This window comes from Macaca thibetana, chromosome 11 (assembly GCF_024542745.1).
Source record: "Macaca thibetana thibetana isolate TM-01 chromosome 11, ASM2454274v1, whole genome shotgun sequence".
NCBI classification, from domain to species: domain Eukaryota; kingdom Metazoa; phylum Chordata; class Mammalia; order Primates; family Cercopithecidae; genus Macaca; species Macaca thibetana.
In genome coordinates, this window is record NC_065588.1 from 25,938,828 (window position 1) to 25,959,119 (window position 20,292).

Here is a 20,292-nt window from a genome sequence, read left to right on the forward strand (position 1 = left end):
TATTTTCTACAACTCAACATGTCCCAAACAGAGCTCATTGTCTTCTCTTCGACCTTAACCAACTTCTCTTCCCATCTCCCTTTCAAAAGGAATGTCACCACCATCCTCCGGTCACCCAAATTGGATATCTGGGAACCACCATGGATATCTTGCTCTAGTTCTAGGTCCTCTGCAGACAATGAGTCAATCATTTCTGTAGATGCTACATCCTAATATGAGGTCTCTCCTTATCACATCCCTTCTTCTCCATAGCTATTGTGCTCATTGATCCTACCTAAATTGTAGCAATTATCTTTAAATCAGCCCCCCGTCTCTACTTTGAAATTTTGATCAAGAAACTCCACAGAAGAATATTCAAACTTCTTCACTTACTATGCAAACAGTTATGAGTTGTCTGCCCAGATTCACATCCTTCAAAGAACGAAACTTCTCCAAAATGTGTTATCCTGGGGGCTATCGGTCACAGTACCCTCACTCCCCATCATATTATAAGCCAGACAGTGAGCATGTTCTCCCCCCATAGGCTCAGTGATTGCTTCAGAGTTCAGAGATAGGCATATGTAAGAGAAGCATCAAGCATTCTGCCCCAAGTCTTTTCTGCTAGAGTTAGAGGGAGAACCCTCTCTTGCTTTTGGTGGGTTACAGGTTAATTTAGCAAGCTCCTTTGTAAGACTTATTTCCTCGAACTTTCTGGGAAAGCTCTAGTATGGAAACACAGAACAAGAGAATTATTTTAGTTGTCCTATAAATAGGACATAGATTTTCATCCAGTTTAGGAACCAATCTCAATTCTAGAAAGGTAGCCATGTTATGTGGTGCTTTATGATGATTTCTACATTATTATAAATGTGGTGGCTCCAAAAAAGGGAAGCTATTAATTCTAACTATATTTTCAACTAGGATATAAATGTATTTAGGTTTTTACACCATACATTATACAACTGCCATAAAATTGTCTACTTTTCTGTTCTTTTTATTGATTAGTAATAGGCATAAAAATTACACATATCTTAAGTATACAATTCAATGCATTTTCACAACTGAATGTAATTTTTCTACTGTATCTTTTTCATGTACATAACTAAATTTTAAGGTAGCTAAGGTCAGGACCATGTTTTCACTTTCCAAAACACCTAGCTCAGTCCTAGGTCCAGCAGTAATGCTGCCCAATATTGATGTTGTTGTCTTTTACTTACCAGACAGGTATTGTGTACTAGAAAATCATTGGGTATAAAGGTAGAAAGACTACTTCAGCATAAATTCATTTAAAACAATAATTATATTAATCTCTAACAATTATCAAGGATTTAAAGGTTTTATTATTATTTCTGTTTTACAGATTAGGAAACTGTAATAGAGAGAGATTAAAAAATTGACCAAGATTAATTAGCCAGAAATTGAAGAGCAAGACCCCAAGATAAAACTTAATTTCCAAAAAATAATTTAAGCCATGTAGTCTCTCCACTATGATAATTCTCTTTTTCTTTGAGACTGAGAAAAAACTCAGTCATCTTTCTTAAGACCAAGGAATAGAACACACCTTCTTTAGTAAACATTAGTGATGATTCAGCCTTGGAGGAGGAAAGAAGTTGAAGAAACTGTAGTAGCATTTAAAATTCTGCAGAAAAGACAGGCAAGACCACATGTTAGAAATGACAGACTTACTTTTTGATTGAAGGTATCTTCCCTTTCTTCCTGGATCCAGATCACCTCTGCAGCACTGGCTTCTTTTCCATGCTGTTGCTTGTGTGTAATTGCTACGATCCTTAATTTGGGAGCTCTGTCTGATGGGTGGAATGATACTTTTGAGTGGGCAGCAGCCTGCCTCTTATCTCTTGAAATGCCTGTCATTTTATCACAAGGAGATGGATGAGAAAGTGAGATTGTCCTTGAGTCCACTGAGACGATATCAATCAAAAAACTCACAAAATCGCATTTGTTTAAATTGTTTAAGGTAAGAACATTTTTCAGATTCTTAAATGATATGTTTAAAGTAATCCAAGATTTTTCTTGGAGATATGTAGTCTGGAAAGCTGTATATACTACCAAGAGAATTTTGGATAACATCTTTATGTTCTGACGCAGAGTGTATTGTCAATATTTCTGTTAAAAAATTAAAAACAAGCAACAGGCATTAAGGATTTGGTAACTAACGTTCTTTGGCTATATTTTTCCTTAATATAGCTAAGACAAAGAAAATCTTAGCGACATTTTAAACATAGTCAAAGTGAAGAAAATAATATATATGCTAATTTGATGTCACTGCCATGTAATGCTCTAAATAGTACAATAGAATTGACATATTTGATTCTGAACTAGTAGAGACTACACATGAAGAACATGTAGATTATGAATCTGTAGACAAGGAAGATAAGGTAGAATTAAAGAATGATTTTGAAATTCTCTTATAATTAAAGTTATGCATCACTTTAGCTTTGAAAGCAAAAAGAAGTCTAATATTTAAAAAATTATCTTTTTAAAGTAAGATTTCCAATTTTTTCATTACTAAACAAGGTATGGCAGTTGTGAAAGACAATGTTAATCCACACTAGGGAGAAACATGGCCTTAACCTTTCACAGATATCTCTTGGTCTTTCTACCTCTGTTAATGAATGTCTTTCAAACGAAACAGTAGCAGCACAGCAGCCATACGTGTGTGATTGTTTTAATAATTTAATGATCTGAAGAACAATCACTCTTAGTGGCGTGATAACTCCACTAAGCTATCAACCCAAACTGTCCTGCATATAGCCCTATAAATTACCAGGAAAGTTATATTTTTCCCCATAACATATTTTTGTAACAAATGTTCTTGATGGGTGGAGAAGAAGGCAGAATGAGTCTGCAATTCTGTTTAAGACTTGCATGGTGATAAAATTTTAGAGCTTAAAGGGACTTTAGAAGTCATTTCATCTAACTTTCTCATTTTGCAAATGAAGGAACTGAGGCTTAGAGAAGGTCCACAACTTACCCTGAATAATTAAGTAAATTCCTAGTAGAATCATAACCCCAACCTTCCTCTATTGATTCTTAACAATATTAACTAACAGTTTTAAGCATAGACTATATACAAGCACTGTGCTTAAGTGCTTTACATGAATGTTTATTGCCCTATGAAATTGGTGGTATCATTATTTCCATTTAACCCCAAGGCTCTGGCCAAAGGGAGTAAATGAGAAGTAGACCATTCTTCACAGAAACAAAAGCCTAACTTCAAATCATCTCTGAAGTGGAATTAAAGTGATCCTTTATCTCGATCCTTTATCTCTACTGCTTCTGGCCACTTGCCAGTAGCCAAGGTTAATCCTCTCTGAGAGAAGATAGCATCTTAGACTTCAAATTGTTTTTACAATTTTAAAATCAATGGCTAGCATGTACTCATAAATAACCAGATGTATCAGGAGCCAAGATGACATGCCCACAAATCCAAAGAAACAATAGATGATAAAAACAGAGTTCAGGAGAATCAGGCTAATGTTCAAGGAAGTAAGATACAGGATTGGAGACTTTGGCAGAGAGCTGCAAACTACAAAAGTAAATGAAAATCTGGAACTGAAAAATATCACCTTAATGGAGATTACACAGCTGTTAAGAAAATTAGAAAGCTAACTAGAACATAAGTCAAAAGAAAATATCCAGATGAAGGAGAGACATAAAAGGATGGAAAATCGACCAAATAATTTAAGAGACATAGATGATACCATGAGAAGCTCTAATTCTTGTTATTGAAGTCCTAGAGAGAAGAGAGAAAATAGAGTAGAAGCAATATTTAAAGATAAGATGATTGAGAATTTCTAAAATTGACCAAACACATAAAGATTGAAGAAGCTCTAAAATATTCCAAGAAAAACAAATAAAAAGGACAACCCTAAAGGTACACAACAATAAAACCACTGAAATTCAAAGACAAGGAGAAAATCTTAAAAGCAGCCAGAGAAATAAAAAGACAAATTGACTTTGAAACAGCAACTGCAACAATGGAATCTACAAGACAACAGAATATCATTCAAATACTGAAAGAAAATAGCTGTCAACCTATAACCAGCAACATGTACTTTAAAAATGAAAAAAAAAGACCTTTTCAGACAAACCAAAAAAGAAAAATCACTATAAGCAGACTGCACTAAATAATAAATATTTTTAAATATTGTTTAAATAGAATCAGAATAAATTCTACATTTTTAAATTTCTAGATTAATCAGCAAATAAAAGAATAGTAAAAGAGTATATAGCCATCAAGCTAATGATGGAATAGATAATAAAGAAAAGAAACAAGAGGAAAAAGAACATGAACAGACTGGGCACAGTAGCTCCCACCTGTATGTTATCCCAACACTCTGGGAAGCTGAGGCAAGTGAATCACTTATGCCCAGGAGTTCAAGACCAGCCTGGGCAACACAGTAAGCCCTCATTTCTGAAAAGAAAAAAAAGAAAAAATATATATAAACAAGGTGAGACAAGAATAAACTAAATATTAAAATGGCGGCTTTAAACCTAAGGATAGTGGCAATTACATTAAACATAAATGTACAAAATCTTTTAATTAAAACAGAAAAAATTATTAAGAGAAATATTTTTAAATACTACTAAAAATAGCAATATTCTGTTTCCAACATATACAAAATACAGAAAGGTTGAAAGTAAAGGGATTTAAAATAATATACTAGGCAAAAATATTTATCAGACTGCCAACTACGGTATGGTACCTGATAAGTACTCAGAAGTCCTAAAATCAATTTCCATTCGATTGGGAGTAGTGAAAATCTGAGAGATCATAAATGACCTCAAATCATAGTTAAACAAACCTAATATAAACAAATCTGGTCTCAGTATAGAAAAAAGTTCTCTATTAACATAGCATTAAGCAAAACCCAGGTAGGTAAAGACATTCAGTCACAAATTAAAATTGACACCCACAATTTAGTACACTTCTGTTCTTATGCACAAATCAGGATCACACTACATAATAAGTTTTTAAAGTTTAGAATTAACACTTATCACATAACTTTCGTTATGAAAAACTATTAAAGAAGTGATTACTATAGATGTCACAATAGTATTTAAGTTTAAGGCAGGAAAAGGAATTGTTGTTGAGGAGGACACATGAACAGTTTCTGGAGTGCTGGCACTGTTCTGTTTCTTTGTCCAGATAGTGGTTTCATGAGTTTTTCCATTAAAATAATTAATCTACTTGTATATATATTTACTATTTTATAAGTATTTAATATTTATGTAAATATGTGGTCATATATGTATATTAATACATATTAAATGTTTTTTTAATCACAAGAGCCATTTTCTTGATTATGCTCCTGTTTTCAATTAGAGCAGGATCAAGTTAGGCCAAGAAAAGTCCCAGAGGCATATTCACCACCCCAGCCTGCCCTGCCTCACTGCATCCTCCATCTTCATGACCACATGATATCTCAAACTTCATCTTGCTAAAGTCTCAAGGTCACATTGATTGGTTTCTATTCATTTCTAAAAAATAGGTTTCTTTTAATATGCCTTTTTCTCTGATACATAGTAATTTTTACATTATCATAAATAGGCACTAAATTTCTTTATCTTTCTAAATCAATAAAACCAGGTAAAAGTCCTCATCATGCCCAGAATAAATTTATCACTTGCTTAGGCAGAGTGAGCTTTCTGTCAGTACAATACTAAGCCATTAGGCAAAGTATTAATAACAGGTAGGTAAAGACCATATTGATGGTTATAAGATTGTTCATGTTAAAGAAATAATATCGGCTGTTGAACATTCACTGTTCCATGCATTATGCTTATCTGATATCTCACAACAACCTATGCGTTAAGTACAGTTGTTTTCCCAATTTTACAGGTAAAGAAACTGAAGCCTATAGGATTTCTCAGTGACACTGGTAGTAGCTTGAAGAAGAAGGATTTGAACCCAGAACTTCTTGGGAGTTGAGTTAAGACATCCTCACACAGAAGGCTGTGCATGACAATAGTCCACCACGAAGCTATGCTATAGAGAAGGGGGAATAGTGGACTGTTCTAAAATTTGTGTCTATGAAGATGTTACACAGGGAATTTATCTAAATTCCATTATGGAGTAAAGTAAAATAAAAGCTAAAGAGCATGGAAGGCGGTCGTCCTTCAAAACAGTACTCATGAGGTAATGCCCTGAGAAACCCCACTAAAGGTCTTGCCTTTCTTTTTATTTTTAGTTTCTCATCTGTGCTCCTGCAAGCGTGAAATTGAATGGAGAGATGTATGTATATTTCCAAACACTCGCATTCCCAATAGACTCAAATTCCTTATCTAAATTCCCTAGAATATCTCCTCCTCCAACCTCCTTGTTTTTATTTTATTCTTTATTTGGTTCCACTGCTTTCTATAGCAAAGCAATAAATAGTTCCAAGCTTCCCTTTCAAGTCTCTAAATCTTCTTGTCTTTATTGAATTTCTCCTCCCTCTATTCTGATGTTTTCATTTTCATGGTCCATCTTGCTCTGTATTTTCTTCTGTGACTGTGAATATTATAAATACTCCTGCCTCTGTCCTTGTGAATATTATCAATCCTTCTGCCTGCATCATTTTTATTTTTCTGCCCTTCTGACTGGCTTTGCTAAAATAAACTTCACATTTACATTATAGAAAATATTTATACACCCTTTCTCATATATATTTGCCAAAGATATACTTCTTAATTCATGGATTTATGTGAGGTTGAGATTGTAGTGTTTATTACAGAATACAGATTAATTATATAGATTCACTGACATTTAATTACACACCTAGCAATGATTTTTTTTAATCACTAGAAAATGAATTATAACAAATGGCAGATATGCAAAAACCTCCTATAATCATGAAAATTATTGTTAGGGTAACTTGTGATATTACCATTATCACATTGATAATGATAAAGGTAGTGATGATGATGATGGTTATGATAAATCTATGAATTAAATATCACTATATTTGTATACACACACAGAAATTCCATGTCTTCCCAGGTGGTAGTAAATAGAACAAGCCTACAGTGATAGTTAGACTGTAGTCAGGCCACTAACAATTATTTTTTGCACAAACTCCTGTTTAGTTATTTTGAATTTATTGTATTTCCAAAGGCATTGCCAGATGCCAATCAATACCTAAAGAATATGAAAGAAGAAAAATAGAACAAATGCCTTGAAAGATTATAAAGTATCAACATAATTTTCTATTGCCAACTTCTAGAAAGCTGAAAAGCAATTCCCATTATACCATGAATTGTAGATAATCTAGGTTTACATCTTACTTATATAACTGCTTTTGCCAGGTTGCTCTATTATTACCATTTATTATTTAGGAAATGCCAACAGGATTTTAAGACCTTGTCCATATTTGTTGAGTTATGCACTATCTGGATAGGACAAAAAAGATGACTCATAAAAACCCAGGAGTGGGTGGGTGCAGTAAATTCTCATTTTCTTTTTTGTTTGCTTCTATGCTGCTTTCTTAGATGACAGAACAAAAGCATCACTGTCCTTCATCAAAGAAGGAAGGGAGGAAAAAGCAGAAAATGTGGCCAAAATCAAGACAAGTCAAAGAAATGGGAAAAATTACCTTAATTCATCCATTACAATTCTAGCTTTAGTAGGAATAAAAAAGGGATATTGTTCTTTTAAGTCTCAGAAAGAAAAAAAGAAGGCTAAGAAATGAATTTGTGGAGTCAAACTAAGAAAATTAATGAGTAAGAATAGCCAAGGTTTGCTTTGAAGCTTGATCAAATGAATTTTACTGGTGCTTTCTTTTTATAGTAAAAAATACTTAATTCATACTCACTTGCCATTAATTTGACCAAATAATAAAGACAAATAAAAATAAAATTATGATAGAACTGAGAGATACATATTGTGGTCCATGGGTCATTTTCAATACTAGAGATACAGTAAGATCCAGGATTCTAGAACCAAACTGTTTGGGTTCAAATCCTGGCTTTGTCACTTACTAACTGTGTGACCTTGGGCAATTGAACTAATCTCTCTGTGTCTTAGTTTCCTCATTTGTAAAATATGGAAAAGAGTAATATGTACCCTATAGAGGTGCTATAAAGATTACATTAGTTCATAAATGAAAAATTTTTAGAACAGTGCCTTCCATATATTAAGCACAATTTAAGTATTTACTGTTATTTGAAAGTCATTTTCAGAAAGACATTTGGTTGATCATAACACTCATTTCCGGTTTTAAAAATACTCATAAAGCTAGGAATAGAAAAAAAAGAAAAAGTTTTCTTAACTTACACCAGTTAAGAAGGTTTCCGGCAGCTCATGACTATAATCCCAGCACTTTGGGAGACCAAGGAGGAGGACTGCTTGAGCTCAGGAGTTTGAGACCAGTATAGGCAACATGGTGAAACTCCATCTCTACTAAAAATAAAAAAATAAAAAAAATAGCTAGCTGTGGTTGCGGTGCGCACCTGTAGTCCCAGCTACTCAGGAGGTTGAGGTGGGAGGATTGCTTGAGCCTGGGAGATAGAGGCTGCAGTGAGCCGCGATCACGCCACCACGCCACTGCATTCCAGCCTTGACAATGGAGCAAGACTTTGTCTTGAAAAAAAAACAAAAATGCTTCTGGTGGAAAGAAACAGAAAACTATGAATAGTGGTTTAAGCTGTAAAAACATTTTGTGTTTATTTTACAAGAATTTTGGAAGCAGACAATCTCAGAACTGGGTCAGTGAGCCAAAAATATAACCCAGGACTCAGGCTCATTCTAGCTTTGTGTTCTCACCATGCTTAGCTGTCTGCTCTTCATTCTCACATATTGGTTGCTTACAATCAGAAGGGTTGCCATAGCTCTAGACATCAAGACTGGAAGTTGGGAACGAAGAATACCAACGAGGTCTCCACTCACACATGCTCTGATACCTATCCCTTAAGAGGCTTCACAATCTCTCTCCCCCATAAGAAGTGGGTAGACTGCCCTTTAATGGAGGAAGTAAGTATCTAGCTTTCCATCATCTACAGTGGGAGGCCACAGAACGGCTGTTGGGTTAGCCCACTAGCTGTGTCTGTTACTTTGACAAAAAGAATGTATCAGTAACCAACAAGAAATGTCACACATATGGTGAGACCCTCAAAGTGTTTTGATTAAAATTCAGAAAAAAAAAATCTGCCTATTCATAGCTATTATTCAATATTTTTATACAGGTCCTAACCAATGGCTATCAGCCAAAAAAACTGACTGAAAAATGCAGATTTGAAATGAAGTAAAATTAAAATTCAATTCCTCAGTCTCACGAGCAACATTTGAAATGCTCAACAGCCACATGTGGCTAGTGGCTACCATATGGAACAACACAGATAGAAAACATTTTCATCCTCTCAGAAAGTTTGATTTGACAGTGCTACAGTTGGAGAGACAGTTGTCAGTATCTATTTACTTTTAAAATGTGAATATTTGTTGAATGTACAACAATCTCTTCTGAAATACACAAGTATACATAAATATATGTACAAGATGGCAGCATTATTAGCAGTACTCACAAAACTGGAAATGATATAAGTGCCCATCAACAGAGGGAGAATTTAATAAATGATAATACATTCATATTACATTGTATCATGCAACTATTTGAAAGAATAAGTAGCTTCTGGATAGTTAAATTTACGAAGGTGCCTGAAAGTGGTGCACTTGGCAAGGGCGTGGAAGTTCTGCCTTCGTTCTCTCATATTTTGCCTTATACAACTCTTCCATTGTGGTGTTTACTGAGGATAGAATTTTAAAATATGTGCAAAGCCATGGTTTCATATAACCAAAAATTAAATATCAAGACTGAATGGGGAGGCTGGGTGCGGTGACTCACGCTTGCAATCCCAGCACTTTGGGAGGCTGAGAAGGGCAGATTACCTGAGGTCAGGAGTTCGAGACCAGCCTGGCCAACATAGTGAAACCCCGTCTCTACTAAAAATACAAAAATTAGCTGGGCATGGTGGTGGGCACCTGTAATCCCAGCTACTTGGGAGGGAGAATTGCTTGAACCCGGAAGGCAGAAGTTGCAGTGAGCCGAGATCAGGCCACTGCACTCCAGCCTGCGTGACAGAGAGAATCCGTCTCAAAAAACAAACAAAAAGACTGAGTGGGAAAAAAAGGAAAGGGAAAAAAAGAGTGACATTGATGTTTGTATTGTCTCAAGGCAGGTGGCTTGCCATGGATTGTGGAGTGACTCAGTTAAGTTACGGATCACATGCACAGTGTGATCTCATTTTGATTTTAAATATATTCTATATAATTTGTATAAATATGTGTATGTATATTTGCATATGTTTAGGACCAGGACTAGAGGTGCCTGGGGCACAAAGAGTAAGGCACTACCTCTCAGTGCCTTCTTAAATTTTATACCCTGGAGTCCTCATTCACAGTACCCTAGCCCCAGTGCTGACATGTTTGCATGCACATAGAAAAATGTTTGAGAATAATTTCATCACACAAAAGTAAAAGAGTATTTGCATTTTGACCCTATTCATCCCTATTTTTTTTATTTTTTTTATTTTTTATTTTTGAGACGGAGTCTAGTTTTGTCACCCAGGCTAGAGTGCAGTGGCACAATCTTGCCTCACTGCAACCTCCACCTCCTAGGTTCAAGTGATTCTCCTGTCTCAGCCTCCGAGTAGCTGAAATTACAGGTGCGTGTGACCATGCCCGGCTAACTTTTGTATTTTTAGTAGAGACGGGGTTACATCATGTTGACCAGGCTAGCCTTGAACTCCTCACCTCAGATGATCCACCCGCCTCAGCCTCCCAAAGTGCTGGGATTACAGGCGTGAGCCACCACTCCCAGCCTTGCACTTTTTTAAGAAGGGATATGACCTGAAGCAAGTCATTTAACAAGGGCTGTACACAAGGGACCAATGGAGACTTACAGCAGCAGTAAAGATCTGCTTTAGCCCAGGGATTCCTTCTAGTAAGCAAAATGTTAATATTTGAGCTCCCTTCAATATGTTCACTTCCGGCCGGGTGCGGTGGCTCTCGCCTGTAATCCCAGCACTTCGGGAGGCCGAGGCGGGCGGATCACGAGGTCAGGAGATAGAGACCATCCTGGCTAACACGGTGAAACCCCGTCTCTATTAAAAATACAAAACATTTAGCCAGGCATGGTGGCGGGCACCTGTAGTCCCAGCTACTAGGGAGGCTGAGGCAGGAGAATGGCCTGAACCCAGGAGGCGGAGCTTGCAGTGAGCCGAGATCTCACCACTGCACTCCAGCCAGGGCAACAGAGCAAGACTCTGCCTCAAAAAAAAAAAAAAAAAAAAAAAAAAAAAGTTCACTTCCACATCACTTCTAAGGATCTTCATTTATCTTATTCCTTCTCTAACTCTTTGAACAAAGGAAATACTGCTAGCACTCTTATTGTATAAATAGTCATACTTGTTCCTATTTGTATTTTTTTCATGTTGTAGTCTCAGGGCTTATTAGTAATAGCTCTTTCGGATCACAGTTTCTGTATAATTACATGCGATAAACTGAGAAAACATTAATGACTCTTTAAAAACACAGAAAATGCTCAGTTATTTGGCAAACATTTACAGGAGCTCTATGTACCAACATGGCTGCTAATTCTGAAATTTTCTACATGAATATGAGTGACTTCAGTCCTTTTCATTCAAAGTCTCTTTGTATTTCCTTCCAAGTAATGTTCATACTCTTTGCTGTTTTCTTTTTTCTGTTTTTAAGCTTTACATGGTTATTTCAAAGACACTTCTTTTTTTTTTTTTTTTTTTTTTTTAAATTTATTTATTATTATTATACTTTAAGTTGTAGGGTACATGTGCAGAACGTGCAGGTTTGTTACATATGTATACTTGTGCCATGTTGGTGTGCTGCACCCATCAACTCATCATTTACATCAGGTATAACTCCCAATGCAATCCCTCCCCCCTCCCCCCTCCCCATGATAGGCCCCTGTGTGTGATGTTTCCCTTCCTGAGTCCAAGTGATCTTATTGTTCAGTTCCCACCTATGAGTGAGAACATGCGGTGTTTGGTTTTCTGTTCTTGTGATAGTTTACTAAGAATGATGGTTTCCAGCTGCATCCATGTCCCTACAAAGGACGCAAACTCATCCTTTTTGATGGCTGCATGGTATTCCATGGTGTATATGTGCCACATTTTCTTAATCCAATCTGTCACTGATGGACATTTGGGTTGATTCCAAGTCTTTGCTATTGTGAATAGTGCTGCAATAAACATACGTGTGCATGTGTCTTTATAGCAGCATAATTTATAATCCTTTGGGTATATACCCAGTAATGGGATGGCTGGGTCATATGGTACATCTAGTTCTAGATCCTTGAGGAATCGCCATACTGTTTTCCATAATGGTTGAACTAGTTTACAATCCCACCAACAGTGTAAAAGTGTTCCTATTTCTCCACATCCTCTCCAGCACCTGTTGTTTCCTGACTTTTTAATGATCGCCATTCTAACTGGTGTGAGATGGTATCTCATTGTGGTTTTGATTTGCATTTCTCTGATGGCCAGTGATGATGAGCATTTTTTCATGTGTCTGTTGGCTGTATGAATGTCTTCTTTTGAGAAATGACTGTTCATATCCTTTGCCCACTTTTTGATGGGGTTGTTTGTTTTTTTCTTGTAAATTTGTTTGAGTTCTTTGTAGGTTCTGGATATTAGCCCTTTGTCAGATGAGTAGATTGCAAAAATTTTCTCCCATTCTGTAGGTTGCCTGTTCACTCTGATGGTAGTGTCTTTTGCTGTGCAGAAGCTCTTTAATTTAATGAGATCCCATTTGTCAATTTTGGCTTTTGCTGCCATTGCTTTTGGTGTTTTAGACATGAAGTCTTTGCCCATGCCTATGTCCTGAATGGTACTACCTAGGTTTTCCTCTAGGATTTTTATGGTATTAGGTCTAACATTTAAGTCTCTAATCCATCTTGAATTAATTTTCGTATAAGGAGTAAGGAAAGGATCCAGTTTCAGCTTTCTACTTATGGCTAGCCAATTTTCCCAGCACCATTTATTAAATAGGGAATCCTTTCCCCATTTCTTGTTTCTCTCAGGTTTGTCAAAGATCAGATGGCTGTAGATGTGTGGTATTATTTCTGAGGACTCTGTTCTGTTCCATTGGTCTATATCTCTGTTTTGGTACCAGTACCATGCTGTTTTGGTTACTGTAGCCTTGTAGTATAGTTTGAAGTCAGGTAGCATGATGCCTCCAGCTTTGTTCTTTTGACTTAGGATTGTCTTGGAGATGCGGGCTCTTTTTTGGTTCCATAAGAACTTTAAAGCAGTTTTTTCCAATTCTGTGAAGAAACTCATTGGTAGCTTGATGGGGATGGCATTGAATCTATAAATAACCTTGGGCAGTATGGCCATTTTCACGATATTGATTCTTCCTATCCATGAGCATGGTATGTTCTTCCATTTGTTTGTGTCCTCTTTTATTTCACTGAGCAGTGGTTTGTAGTTCTCCTTGAAGAGGTCCTTTACATCCCTTGTAAGTTGGATTCCTAGGTATTTTATTCTCTCAAAGACACTTAATAGCCTCATTTTTTCAGGAGACCCTGTTTGCTGTATCCTGTTACCTTTAGTAATTAAAGCTAACAATTAGCTCAGCTTTATTTTCATTATGTATACTCTCCATCAAAGGAGTCTGTATCTTAAGATAAAGAGTAGGAAGCGTGCCCTGTGTTTTAGACTTATAATAGCACAGTCCTTTTACTATTTATGTATTATCTCCATATGATGTAAACTATTTCCATTGTGTTTTCTTGTTTTTCAGAGATAGGGCTGATAGTTTCCTTTTCTCTTTTAAAACCTTTCAAAGCTGCCCATAAAAAAACCCAACCCATAATTCCACTATTCAAATTCATGATTATAAATGAATGAAAGACTGAAATAAATTTAAAAAGTATTTCAAAATGTAGATGATTTAGTTTTTATTTTTCCCAAGTTTAATGTTAAAAGACAAATTCAGTATCTCCAAATCCTCTGTTGTGACTCCAGTGTGTCACATGGTCAGTTTACAGAAGACTGGAATCTTTATCTAAGTCAGCCAGCTGTTTGGTCTCCATGATGCCAAACAATGGGTTTGGTCATTTTTCCTAATGACTTGATAGACTTTGGTAACATGAAAATACTGATAGTTGCTTAGAAATTAAAGGTAAGATGATGCCAATCCATAATTTTAACCAAAGGTTTATTTCAGTCAGGTGTTTGTTATTCCTTTGAAGAATAAACAAACTAGATTAATAGTTTTTAAAATCAAAAACAATTTTTATTACAACTGTCAAAGAAAATCAAGATTAAGCTGCATTACGTGATGCTGGCTTATAGATTAGGTATACTTCATAGATGACATATTTAATTCATGACAGTTTTTGCAATCCCTGCACTAAGGAAAGAGTTTGCAAAACATGTACTACTGAATAAAGACAATCATGGAAATATAAAGACAGAGTGGAAAATGCATGTTAAAAATTTAAATAAATATCTGTCCCTCAAAAACAGTTGTTCAGAATTTCATGCAATTAAAGCCACCTAAATAATATAATTTCTAGTGCCCACAGTTTATAATTCAACTTTTTTAAAAAGCAAATTATCTCATCAGTCCAGTAACAATCCTTTACTCTTGTTTGTTCGTACCACATGACTTTCAGTCACATAAATTTAACTCTAAAATAATTGGGAGTAATTTAGGTATAGACTAGTGTCAAGTCGAGATGGACTGGTCTGTAATGAGCAGTGTTCACAAAATAAGTCAATATCCCCAAGTTTACAGAGAAACATATACAAGTAAATCTCAACTGAAGAAAATTAAATATATAAACGTTCTATTTACAAAATAGGCAAATCCTGCTTTATTTTCATTGTGGAAGGATCTATCGCCACTCCTTCCAACACAGCTAAAACAGGTATTAGTTATTAAGACAACAGGGAGATTTACAATCAAATTTCCCAGGTTCTAGTGAATATTTTATCTGAAGAACTTCTATTCTTGATTGTTGACTGCATTTTCTGTTTTAAAAAGAATCTTCTTTCATCTCACTCTCCCAAAAAAGTTATACTCCTGCCTAAATTTCTAAGTAAATTTGAAAAGTATCTTCACATATGTGGCATTAAAATATACACCGATTCTTCAAACTTAAAGTATCAAAGAAAATGTTCTTTCCACTGAACAACAAGCCCAAAGAACAGGCTGCACTGGTCGCCAGCCTTTAGAATGCATGAAACTTTTATAGGACCCCAGAGGGATTTTCCTGAAGAGGCTGCTTCTGTCTTTCAGTTCAAAGAAATATTTTAATACTGAACAAACTGGCTCATATTTTTAGGTGCATATCTGTTCGTAGATTTTGTCTACATTTCTTGGTTGAAAGAAGGGTGAAGTCGCACTTAAGGAAAAGGAATAAACTATTTCTAAATTAGATTCATTCTATTTCATTCCTGTGGTTCTTTTGATTGGATTAAATTGGATGAAAAATGGCATTGATTCGGTTGCTTTCTTTTTTTTTTAACTTGTCACTGACTTGAAGCTCATGGTTTCACTATTGGGCCTTGAGAAATTTAAATTTTTTAAGCTCCTTCAGCAGGTCATTACTCATTTCCATTATTATAATCCTATGGAAGCATTTATCAATAAGCTTTATTAAATATTTTAGATGCTTCCTTCTGGACCTCAGTTCTCTTACCTATAAATTTAAAATTAGAAGGTTGAAAGAATTAATCTCTACAGGACTAAAATTCTATAATCCTACCTAAATTTTGAAATAACCTAATAAAAATATATTCTGCTTCTCGTGCTTTTTGATGTGCATTTTTTTTTTTTTTTTTTTTTTTTGAGATGAGATCTTACTCTGCCGCCCAGGCTAGAATGCAGTGGCGTGGTTGTATCTCATTGCAGCCTCAACTTCCTAGGCTCAGGCGATCCTCCTACCTCAGCTTCCCGAGTAGTTGGGACTAGTGCACACCACCACACCCGGCTAAGTTTTGTATTCTTTTGTAGAGATGAGGTTCAGGCTAGTCTTGAACTCCTGGGCTCAAGCAATCCTCCTGCCTCAGCCTCCCAAAGTGCTGGGTTACAGGCATGGGCCACCATACCCAGCCCTGATAAGCATAAATTTCTTTGTTTTACAATTTCTACCTAATTAGCACATTTTTCTGTTACTATTATAAATTAGTTACTTATTGCTACCACTATTTGAGTTAGGTGTATTCATGAGGCAATTTTATTTGGGAGGGACAGTAACACAATTTCACATTAGTTTAAGCAAAAACAAAAATTAAGGCCCACATATTTGGATAGTCAATGCATTACTAGCTTTGACAGAGCAGGATCCAAGTGTTCATGCATTTCAGGTGTTTGTCTCTCTTCTCCTCTCAACTCTTCTTCCTTCCTGTTGGATTCATTTCTTAGTATATCTCCTATGAGTAGCAGTTAAAATGGCTACCGTCAGCTTCATTCATCTGTAGATCCTATGAATTCAGCAATCCCATTGTTGAAAAAGTGCACCTCTTTCCTGACAGCTCCAGAAAGTCTAGGATGGATTCTAATTGGCCTGACTCAGGTCATGCAGCCAAATCTGAATCAATCCCAGGAGCCAAGAAATATTGTGTCCTCCTTGCCCAGGCCTGGATCTTGTACCCTATCACTGGCATCAACTATTATAGTCACCACAGTCAGCCTTACTGGAACCACGTGCACTCAGAGTGGAGAGGTGTTCTCCAAAAAGAGTAAGAGTGTTATGGTTAAAGAGAAGAGATTCCAAGCAGACAAAACGCCAGCTGGCCACTGTGCTAACTCCTGAGAACATCCTATCAACCTGAGTTCCTCAACAACGTATTTTAGTATTCAGTCTATTCGTGCAGCTATTGTTCATGCAGTGGAGTCAAAAATGTTTATTTTATGTCATTGACTTGATATTTTCCATAATACAGTACTTGAAACTTTTTTTTTTTTTTAGATGGAGTTTCCCTCTTGTTGCCCAGGCTGGAGTGCAATGGCGTGATCTCGGCTCACTGCAACCTCCGCCTCCCGTACTCAAGCAATTCTCCTGCCTCAGCCTCCCAAGTAGCTGGCATTAGGGGCACCATCGCCACGCCTGGCTAATTTTTTATTTTTAGTAGAGACGGGGTTTCTCCATGTTGGTCAGGCTGGTCTCAAACTCCTGACCTCAGGTAACCCACCTGCCTCAGCCTCCCAAAGTGCTGGGATTACAGGCATGAGCCACCGCGCCCTGCCTTGTGAAGAAACATTTTTAAAAACAAGTGTAGAATACATTCTGTGATACAAACTTATTTTATTAAAATTTCACACATTGTTTTCAACTGTTTTACTTCTGTGTTATATACTTTATAATTTAACATGATAACAAACCAGGCTGGGCATAGTGGCTCATGCCTGTAATCCCAGCACTTTGGGAGCCCGAAGCTGGAGGATGTCTTGAGCCCAGGAGTTCAAGACCAGCGTGGGCAACACAGCAAGACCCCATCTCTAGAATATGAACAATCAGCTGGGTGTGGCAGCAAATGCCTGTAGTCTTAGCTACTTGGGAGGCTGAAGTGGGAGGATTGCTTGAGCCTGGGAGGTTAAGGCTGCAGTGAGCTGTGATCACAACATTGCACTCCAGCCTGGTCAACACAGTGAGATCCCATCTAAAACAAACAAACAAAAAACAGATCAGTAAACATTATTCATTTGTTCACTTTCAAAAGTTCTAACGTTTGAGGCCCATGAAATTTTCTACTCATCCTAAAATTATTTTATTACTAATTCTTCATAGGGGAAATAAAACAGCATTCGTTATATTTGCTATTATATTCTCTTCAAGGATCTTCTTTCTGTAATTCACTTATAGCATCTACCTACCTCTTCTTTTTTTTTTTTTTTTTTTTGAGATGGAGTTTCTCTCTGTCGCCCAGGCTGGAGTGCAGTGGCGTGATCTGGGCTCACTGCAAGCTCCACCTCCCAGGTTTACGCCATTCTCCTGCCTCAGCCTCCCGAGTATTTAGGACCACAGGTGCCCGCCACCACGCCCGGCTAATTTTTTGTTTTGTTTTTGCATTTTTAGTGGAAACGGGGTTTCACTGTGTTAGCCAGGATGGTCTCAATCTCCTGACTTCGTGATCCACCCTCCTTGGCCTCCCAAAGTGCTGGGATTACAGGTGTAAGCCACCACGCCCAGCCAGCTTCTAATAAAATATTCATATTATCATCAACTTGTATAAGGTCCAAGATAGAAATACATTAGTCAGCACCTAGATTCTAAGATGCTTACAACTTTTTAAAAAATTAATTTTGGGCAACTATACCTTTTAAATAAGTTTCTTTAATACTCAAAATTGTCAATAACAAAACAAATTTAGTACACTGGTTCAGAGCCATAATTATACTTTCCTCAGCATTTTAATTGTATATAATTGAGCAACTTCATAACTTACGAAAAATATTTTTACCAATTAAGTTAACAAGTTTTTTAAAGAACTCTTCATACGTGAGCCTCTTCAGACAAGATCTACTGCATTTGAGGTAAACAGTATTATTTCAGATGCAAATGAGAACAGATTGGAGTCTAAAGTGATTCACAGAGCCAGATATTCTGAGCCTGCAAATACTTATATGTTATAAATTTTTTGACACCTTTAGGCCATTAGGGGACCAATTTACCAGGTTAGTCGTCATAAATAACAAGTCATATAATCTTTTTCCTTTCTCTCTACTTTTTAAAAAACATGTCGCTTATTTCTCTTCGCAGTTAATCAGGTTCTGAGTGGGTGATCTTTTGCTTTTTAGGGTAAATAATGTAAATGCATGCAATAAACCAATGGCACTAATTCAAAAAAGTTGTGCTGGATAAATGCTAGCCACCTTCTATTCATGGGATTGTAACACTTTTATGGAAGCAAAGGTAACATTCATTGTTTGCCTTTAAATACTGTATATATGGTCAGGCACAGTGGACATGCCTATAATCCCAGCACTTTGGGAAGCCAAGGAGTGGGGAATCACTTGAGGAGTTTGAGACCAGCCTGGGCAACACGGTGAAACCCCACCTCTACTAAATATATAAAAATTATCGGCCGGGCACTGTGGCTCACGCCTGTAATTCCAGCACTTTGGGAGGCCGAGGTGGGCAGATCACGAGGTCAGGAGATGAAGACCATCCTGGCTGACATAGTGAAACCATGTCTCTACTAAAAATACAAAAAATTACCCGGGCATGGTGGCAGGCACCTGTAGTCCCAGCTACTTGGGAGGCTGAGGCAGGAGAATGGCATGAACCTGGGGGGTGGAGCTTGCAGTGAGCCGAGATCACGCCACTGCACTCCAGCCTGGGTGACAGGGTGAGACTCGACCTCAAAAAAAAGTATCCAAGTGTGGTGGTGCACACCTGTAATCCCAGCCACCGGGGAGGCTGAGGCACGAGAATCGCTTGAACCCAGGAGGTGGAGGTTGCACTGAGCTAAGATCATGCCACTGCATTCCAGCCTGGATGACAGAGAGCAAGACTCTGTCTCAGAAAACTAATAAAACAAAATAAATAAATAAATACTGTATATGTGCATGTCTATATATATAATCAAATATATATGCAGGTGTATATACATGCAAATATATATGCGTGTATACACATATATATACACATGCATGTATATTTGATTATAAAAATGTGGTGTGATCTGAACTACTGAATATGGAGAAGGCTCTTGGGGCCTTCCGATGGGAGAAATTTGGGCAGTAGAGTTCAGCCCTTTTGCAAGAAATGAGTTCTCATTGGAATAGCCAGAAGGTGACCCTAACTGTGACCCCTTATCCAGCGGGAATAAGAACAGATTGTTGCTGAGAGAGATGAACCATTGGAATAGTCTTTCTACCAAAACCAAAGGCAGTGGGCAGCCAGGTATGCTTTGATTTTCCAGCCTCTCCTGGGTTCTCCCCTTTAGGGGGATTTCCCTAGAAGTCACATATCCTGGGTGTGTACCCATGGTCAGGGGGACTGCTCCCTATAGTGGGAAGTAAGAAAGGACAGAGATGCTCCATTTTACAGACTGGGTAGGCAGGATCTGACTGCAGTGGGCAGCCGCCAGAATATGCCCTGGGACTCCACCCACAGTGGAAGCATGGAAGAGTAAATATAGTGCTTGAGAGCCTAGACTCTGGGTCAGACAAACCTATGATCCCAGAGCGGCTTTACCCCCTCACCAGCTGAGTGACTTAGGAAAGTTGTCTCACATTTCCACACCCCACTTTCTCATCTATAAATTGGAGATTGTAAAATAGATGGTATCAATCTTGCAGGAACGTTGTGAGTTCCTAGCACATAAGTA